Here is a 9,378-nt window from a genome sequence, read left to right as displayed (position 1 = left end):
TTGCAACATTTTTTTTAAAATCTGATGCAACCAAAACTCTTGTTGTTCCACTTTATTTTAAGCGGTGAGTAAAGAATTATAAAAAAAACGATTTATTTATGATTTCGATCTAAATTTTATTTACTATTATTTTTTAGGTTGGGATTCTTTCGGACGGTGGAGAAAGTTGAAGGAAAAACGCTTGTAGTTGGCGGGTAAGTTACAACACAACTAACTTTTATTTCATATTTCATTTTCTAATTCATTTTCTTATCCTATTTCTTTACAGCTAACTTCATTATTACTTACATACTATTTTTATACTATTTATTACAACTACGAAATTCAAGTATGTTTACATTAAAAAACATCAAATTAAAATATGTAAAAAATGAAATTAATAAAAATAGAAGGAGAAGAAAAAATCAAAATTAAAACAAAATAAAACCAAATTCAAAAATAAAAACAAAATGTTTAATACGCTCCAACATTCCGGCCCCATTGAAGGACCACAGGTCTTCAATTTACTGGCAATGGAGCAAGTTTAGCAACTGGCCTCTTACATATGCCTCTCTTCGTCCTTATCTCCGCCACCCTGACCTTTCCGTCTTGGCCTTCGGTGACGCTGACGACTCGGCCGGTCAGCCACTCTTGAGGCGGTAGATTGTCCTCGTGTATTACCACCAGGCGTCCGATCTCCAGGTTGGATTGAGGCTGGTTCCATTTGCCTTTGTCCTGCAGTCCTAGGATATAATCCCTGGACCAGACCCGCCAGAACCTCTGCTTGAGAGCGGAGAGCATCTGCCAACGCTTGCAGAACGTCAGCTTGTTGACGCTGTCTTCGTCGACGAATTCTGGCGGCAGCGAACGCAGACCCGCTCCGACGAGTAGATGCCCGGGTGTCAGAGCTTCCTCGTCGTTGGGGTCTGGAGACAGCGGTGTTATGGGGCGACTGTTTAGCACCGCCTCTACTTCTGCGAGCATCGTTACCATCTCTTCTTGTGTCAGCAACACTTTGCCGACAGCTCGCAGAAGCAGGAACTTCGCCTGTTTCACGGCAGCTTCCCACAGGCCCCCGAAATGAGGAGCCCTCGGAGGAATGAACTTGAATTGCACGCTGCACGAGGCTGCGTATTCCTCCACGGCTTTGTGGCTTGCTAGGAACCTCTCTTGCAGTTCCCTCAGCTCTCGGCTGGCCCCGACGAAATTTGTCGCATTGTCGCACCATATCTTCCATGGGAGCCCACGCCTTGCGGCAAACCTTTTAAAAGAAAGAATAAAAGCATCAGATGACAAATCAGATACTAATTCAAGGTGAACCGCTTTGGACGTAAAACAAACGAAGACGGCAATATACATTTTGGTAGGTGGTCGCCCGCGTATTTTTAATGTAATATCAACGGGACCACAAAAGTCTACGCCTACTATTAAGAAAGGACGTAAAGCTCTCACTCTATCAGTGGGTAGATTTCCCATTACTTGGAAATGAAAATTTTCATAGTCTGGCATAAGACTAAGAAACAGACAAACCTGATGATGCGTGTACAATAGGTCGATTTTTTTTTGTTTAATTTGATACAAAAACCTTATACATGAAATTTTATGATTTTGTCAAACTCAGATCCGACTTTCAAAACGTGTTGTATGATTCGCTTTTAGCTAAATAAATGAATTGGTCAATATTTTTCATCGATTGGACCATAAATGCGTACTTTAGAAAATTATCCTTAAAATGCAATTTTGGCTTCATACAAATTACCATGGAAACAACAATTGCTCGGGTAGCACGGGTTAACGATAACCGATTGTCATAAAATTTCATATATAGGGTTTTTGGGTCAAAAGGAAAAAAATTAGGGGGCAGAGCAGGGTTTAAAATGCTAACGCCATATTAGCAAAAGCATCGAATATTTGCAGCTTTGCCTGCTAAAATTTCTTCGAAATATTTTTAGCAACAATGAACAGCGGCAACATGTAGCAACAAATTTCACAAAAATATTGCTAGCGATGCTTATGCTATTTGATATTGTTGCTATAATAAAAAAGCGGCGGACACGCATACTCATATTTTGCAGCACACATGATCAACACATATCAGAAAAGAGAATAAACAACAAAGTTTCAACGGCTTAAGCGCTCGGCACATACGGTACGTTGTGCGTTCGTTACAACAAACACATGATAAAAGTGTAAGTGAAGCCAAGTTTTTTAAAAACAACAATATGGCTGACGCATTAAAGTTAAACATAATTTAACTGTTTTGGGACAACGCATGTCCCAACGTGTCACTAAACGGACCGTATGTGTCGAGGACTTTAGTCATGTTTTCAGCAAACAATTGTTTTTGAGATAAGGGTTACCAGTGTAATGCATTAAAGATCACGATATAATTAATTCCAGTTTTTCGTTCAAAGGACATGTGAGTTTTTGTTTAAGCCGTTCAAAATACATTTTTTTAACAATAATAATTAGTAGACATCGGATTTTTGCATGTTTTTTATTTCTTGTCCGATTGGACTCAAATTTTGGATCTAGGCGTTTTAAGGGTCAATTATTTGATATTTGGGGTCATATCAAAAACATGCAAAAAATATGCAAACAATATGCAAAAAATATGCAAAAAAATATGCAAAAAATATGCAAAATATGAAATAAGATTTTAACCGAAAATCGTCATAAAAGTCGTAAAATTGTCATTTAAAGTTGGAAAAACTATCGAAAAATACTTAAAGTGTTCTAAACTAAGACTGTTGACAGTTTAACGTCGATTTATTCAGCAGATTATTATGTTATTGAAACCGTTTATGACAGTGTGGTGTAGGGTATAAAAATATGGTATCGTAATACAATTTTTTATTATTAAACTATGCAAAAATATAAAATTTGATAAAATATCAACCGTTTTATGTATGTTGTTCGCAACTTTCAAGTTGTTTACCATCCTTTGCGTCTCACGGTGGTCGAAAGCACTGATCTAGCGGCGCGAAATTAATAACGTGCAAATGAATTGAGATACGTCACTGAAATTTTGCACACCTGTGGATAATAATGGACCAAATATAGGCTAATGTTCTGGTATAGCCCTTATATAACGGTACCTTCCGATTTTCGGTATTTTGAGGATTTAAACCACAATTTCGTAGCAAATTAGCTGTAATTTGGTACCTAGGGTTGCTAGTAGTCGCAAAATATATATATATTGATATAGCCCCCATGTAACCTTACCTTCCAATTTAGGGTATTTTGAATATCATGACCACATTATTAAACCAACATGGCTGTAATTTTCATTCCGTGTTCTCACTGCGTATAAAATCTTCTAACAAAATATTTTCTATACGGATTTATGTTTCGATGTAGCCCCTTTTATGGTACCCCGATTCGTTGAATTTTTACTTGTTATCCCATATTTAACAACATATTTAGCTATAATATGGTATTATAGTGTCTCCAGGGTAGAACTCCTCCTTGCAAACATTTCTCAAGATAGGTCCTTATTTTGATTTAGCAAATGCATAGCTTAATTTGTATGAATTTCATTCAAAATCCCTTATTTTAAAAGTGCAGTCATCAAAAGATTTGCAGATATTTGCAGCCCTAATGTGGTTTTTCTGTATCCAGAGAGTCCAATTTCATTCCCCAAAAAATAATCGAACCCAAGTTCGGCCAAGTTTACAAGATGCACTCTATAGAACAAGCGCGTACAACCCATAAAAACACTAAGAAATTGATTTTTAAAAATGTATTGCTATATAACTAAGTACCTTCAGACCCAAAACTATTTTTTATAATTTAATTCATACCCTCTGCTATTAATTAAAAAGAAATGATGTCCAGTTTCATTACGAATTTATTTAACATTTTAACAAATATGAAGTTAATTTTTTTGCAAATTTTTTTTTATAATCTGATGCAACCAAAACTCTTGTATTTGATAGTGAATAACAACAAAAATGAAAAAAATAATCTTTGTCTGCAAAGTGTCTGTAATCGATACAATGGAAAATATTTCGCAATTTTATAGTTCGATTTTTTAACTTTCGCGCCGCTAGGTCAGTGGTTTCGACCAGTGTGTGCCTCCTGGAAATTCGGAGTTAATGTTTAATCTCTTGAACAACAAGAAGTCCCACATTTAATTATGCCAGAAATTTCGGCAGTTGCTATTTTGGAAGTTTGGATCGAATATTCCTGAAGAAATTTCCATCATTGCTTTGTTAAAATTTTTGTCGCCTTTTGGCTCTTTACGGTGTTTTGTCGATTATGCCTAACGAAAAAAAGATTAGACGTAAAAAACGATATGGCAAAAATGTACAAAAATAAATATGAGTTCGGTTGCTTATTTAGCCGTGTGTGTGAATATTGTGTAGCAGTTGAAGTGTACAGCTAATGCTAATGTTTTTAGATGCTGGCTTTTAAACCCTGAGCAAGAGTTCCGAAAAAAATTTTTTGCTCGCTTTTTGGTTGTGACTTTTCGAATTTTTTTTTTTTCAAAAATTAATCCTGTAATCCTGAATGAACCTATTAATCACTAAAATAACGTTTATTCCAAATGCAAGCGTTTTATTTGAGAAATTCCATCATGAAGAAGAGTATACTACTTGATGCTAACCTTAATTATTTTAATTATTTCTTATTTTTAACTTTTTAGTAAATACAATTTTTTGACTACTGAGTACCCCATAACCAAATTGCAGCCAATGTTGGCCGAAAATGTAGATAAAAACTTTAAAATGTCTGAAATCTGGTGGTACCGTTATATTGGGGCTATCTCAAAACATAGATCGATGTCAAAAAATTTTGGTAGGGTACTAGTGGAACTCCAAATGCCAAGTTACTGCCAATTCGGGCAAAGAATGAATGAAAAATCCTCAAAATACCTGAAATCGCTATAGAAAAAATTGACCCATATTGAATTTGGTTTCATACCCATGTATTTTTTTTTTTAATTTATTTATTGCAACTAGTTACATTTAACTAACAAGCAATTTAAAACAAATTTAAACAATACATAATATTTTTTTATGTGTTTGTATATAAAATTTACATTATATTCTGGTTACATAGAACTTCTAACTAGGTCCAATGGCTTCCTTCTCTTAAGTCTTCTGTCCGAACCAATCTCATCAGCTAAGGTTGATGCTTCTGTGTTCACATGGCCTCTTAATCGGATGTTATGTTTTCTTGCTATATTTTCTATTTCTTCTTTTATAGTTTTTATCCCAAGATCCCGATGTAAATCTTGTGTACGGACATACCATGGTGCGTTTACAATGCATCTTAGCACTTTATTTTGAAATCGTTGGATCATATTTATATGTTTTTCGCTTGTGCACCCCCATAATTGAGCGCCATACGTCCATATCGGTTTCAAAGATTGATTATATATCATTATTTTGTTTGCCGTTGAAAGTTTGGATTTCCTGCCTATTAGCCAATTTAGTTTTTTCCATTTTAGTTGTAATTCCGTTAATTTTATTTTAACATGCTCACTCCAACGAAGCTTTGCATCGAGTGTCATTCCAAGATACTTAGCCGAATTTTCATGAGGAATTTGAACGTCGTCAATAAATATTGGGCTGTTTGTGGTAGATTTGTTAGTAAAGTCCACGTGTATTGATTTGGAACTATTCAAATTGGTACGCCATATTTTAGTCCATTCTACTAAAGAATTAACAGCACTTTGTAATTTCTGTTTGGCCTCATATTCTGTTCTGCCTACTGATAAGATTGCCGTATCGTCAGCAAATGTGGCCATAGTCGTTTGTGCATATTCCGGAACATCATTTGTATATAAGAGATATAACATTGGGCCTAAGATACTTCCTTGTGGGACTCCTGCTTGAATTTCCTGTAGTTGAGAATACTCATTTTCATATTTGACGCGGAACAACCGATTTTTTAGATACGACTTTAGTAGTTTGCCATAATTTCTAGGCAACAATGATTCAAGTTTTTTCAGTAGACTTTCGTGGCATACTTTATCGAACGCATGTGACACGTCCAAAAATACGACTGAGCACACATGTTTTCCTCTAGGGCTTTTTCAATAATATTTGTGATCCGATGCACTTGATCAATTGTGGAATAAGAATTACTAAAGCCAAATTGGTGGCTAGGTATTATATTGTTGCTATCGATTAGGGGTTTAAGGCGAGCCTGAAGTAGTTTTTCATATAGTTTGGACAGTGTCGGCAGTAAAGAAATTTGTCTATACGATGTTACTTCTGTTGGAGGTTTTCCCGGCTTAAGTATCATAATAACTTCCGCAACTTTCCAGTATAATGGAAAATATGAGAGTTTTAATGATGCGTTGAATATTTGTGTTAATTTACTTATTATATTGTTTGGAGATGTTTAAGCACTTCGGATGCAATTAAATCAAATCCTGGACATTTTTTCTGTTTAAGATCTTTGTGTATAAGTTGTTTAACTTCATGTGGTGTTACTTGTTGAATGGCGACATCATTGACATAATTTACATTTATATTATCTGATCTAGTGGACGAATTCGTATCGTGGGAAAATATTTTAGCGAGATGGGTGGAAAATAATTCGGTTTTTTGAATATTGGATTTAGCCCAAGTGCCATCTGACATATGTAATGGAGAGACTAGTGATGTTGGTCTTTTTAGGTTTTTCATCGATTTCCATAGAGAATAATCCGTCGTTTTATCATTGCTAAGACCTTGTAGGTATCTGTTGCAGCTTTGATTTTTGAATCGTTTTATTTCTAAACTCAATTCTTGTGATAATTTATTGAGTCATGTATTGTCATCGAAATCTGAAAAGTGTACAAAGTTTTAGTTGGATTGGTCACCTGCAACGGTGTTAAAAATTAGTTACTAGATTTGAACTAAACAGACATGAAAAAAATGGATGCACCTTTTAATGTAATAGACCGTAATACCAGATTACAGCAATTTCGGCCAGGGGGAACCTTTATATGTTTAATTTTTTAGCGGATAAGTAGTCTAACATCTAGCCACTTTAAATGGCAATTTAGTTAAAATCGTGAGGTAACGTGCTATTGGGGTTATACCAACACATGGCCCCAATTGTTGGTAGAGAAGTTTTCTGACCTCTGGAAATCTTCCATGCATGAACGGAATGACAAATTTCATATACACAGCCTCTAAAAATTTAAAAATACTTAAAATCGGATGCACCTATTTTTCGAAGAATACTTTCCAACGACCCCAAATTCATTGGGAGCTTTAAGTAATCAGATGCTAGGTGGATCGACTCTGGCTTTCAGACTCTAAGCCACCTAGCGCGGATTTGTAAAGACGTCGGAACCGTTAGCGCAAAGTGTGACAACTTACAATTTTGATTGGATGTGGATTTCGACTTCGAAGTAAAGGTAATATGCAGAAAAAAATAACATGGACAGTCAACACATTCAAATGGTATAAGTCATCTGGTCCAAATGAATTTAGCCGGCGATGACTAATTTGCTTCACCGCGAATATACTGGATCTTGAAGGAGAAGGCTTGTCTCTCTTTTTCTTGAGTAAACGGTCTGTGGAAAGAGTTAAAAATCACCTTAATCCCAGATAGAGAAACCCTGTCACTCTGCGCCGAATGACATATTAGCTTATCCTGATTGGCTTGGAGATAAAGAGCCCTATGAACACCACCTCTCTTAGCAATTTGCAACATACCTACATTAAAGGCAAATCTGTAAAAAGAGTTCTTTATGATTTGGTTGGTAGAGGAACATGCAGAATTCAAGCTTTGCCTTGCACGCTTTTCTTGGCATAGAGGAAACTTTCAACAATGTAAACTTCCTCAGAAATGTTAACACGTCAAAAACCCTTGGATAAATAAAATGCTATAATGTAGAATTATAAACTCAACAATTGGGGAGACGACTATTAGGAAAAGAGTAACTAGAAGTACGCACAGTGTTGCCGCTTCCATACAAAAGAGGACAAAGAAAATGTACCAAAATTGGAATTTTTCATTCCTATGCCATCATAACTACTTGTACAAAAATTCAGCAACCCAGGTCAAATCCTTCTTTTTGCAAAAGAAGTGGCAACAATGTCATAAAGAAGGAGAAAATGTAAAGATTTTTATTCATATAAAATGGACTATTCCAACGCGTAGCGCACGAGAGAGATATCGGTAGAAAAGGAGAGAAGACAAACGTCTTTTCCGCAAGAAAAAGAGAGAAATGGGAAAGCGGAAGTGTGAAAAAAATGAGATGTACAGGAGCCAGAATGAAGTCCGAAAATTCTACCAAAGAGTGAAACATCAAACAGATGGCTTTGGTACAGGCACATCCACCTGTAGAGACCAGCAAGGTAATCTCGTAACAGATACAGATAGCGTGCTCAGGATATGGAAGGAACATTTTTCCAATCTTCTGGTATCCAATAGTAGCGAAGACGATGATACCTCAGATCCAATCCCAGAAGATGGTATAGAATGTATACCACCCGGCCAAGATGAGGTAAAAACAGCAGCAGGAGTCGATGGCTTACCAGCCGAGCTGTTTAAAACCGGAGGCGACACGCTGATAAAGTGTATGCATTAGCTAGTTAGCACCATTTGAGAAAAATAAAGCAGCATGAGCCGATGACTTACCAGCCGAGCTGTTTAAAACCGGAGGCGACGCGCTGATAGGGTGTATGCATTAGCTAGTTAGCACCATCTGGCAGGAAGAACGCGTACCCGACGAATGGAACCTGTGTCCAGTCCACAAGAAAGGAGATAAGACCGTATTCTCCACATATAGGGGCATGAGTCTTCTCCCTATTACCTATAAGATAGTGTCAGGGATATTGTGCGAGCGACTAAAGCCAATTGTCAACGAAATAATTGGACCATATCAATGTGGCTTTAGACCTGTCAAGTCCACCATTGACCAGATATTTACCCTGCGGCAAATCCTGGAGAAGGCACAAGAGATGCAGATCGACACATATATTTTTGTCTATTATAAAGCAGCATTCGACAGTCCCCTCCGATCGAAGGTATTCCATGCAATGTCCGAATTTGGTATCCCCGCAAAGCTCATTCGGCTTTGTAAGATGACTTTAACTGATACTAGGTCCCCAGTTAAAATTGGAAAGAACCTCTCCGAACAGTTCAGTACCAAAAGAGGTTTCAGACAAGGAGACCTCTCTGAACAGTTCAGTACCAAAAGAGGTTTCAGACAAGGAGACATCCTTTCGTGTGACATATTCAATATTTTGCTGGACAAGGTAATACGAGATGCAAATGTCAAAAGAAATGACACAATTTACACCAATAGTCACATGTTACTTGCTTATGCTGATGACATAGACATCATAGGATAATCAGTAAAGGAAGTAACTGATACCTTTAGGATGGTCGAAGGAGAATCTGCAAATGTGGGTCTGGCGGTAAACGGCGAAATGATTGATGGTGTCG

This window comes from Musca autumnalis, unplaced genomic scaffold (genome assembly GCF_047663935.1).
Source record: "Musca autumnalis isolate F117 unplaced genomic scaffold, ASM4766393v1 scaffold_1, whole genome shotgun sequence".
NCBI lineage: Eukaryota > Metazoa > Arthropoda > Insecta > Diptera > Muscidae > Musca > Musca autumnalis.
Note: the sequence above shows the minus strand (reverse complement) of the source record.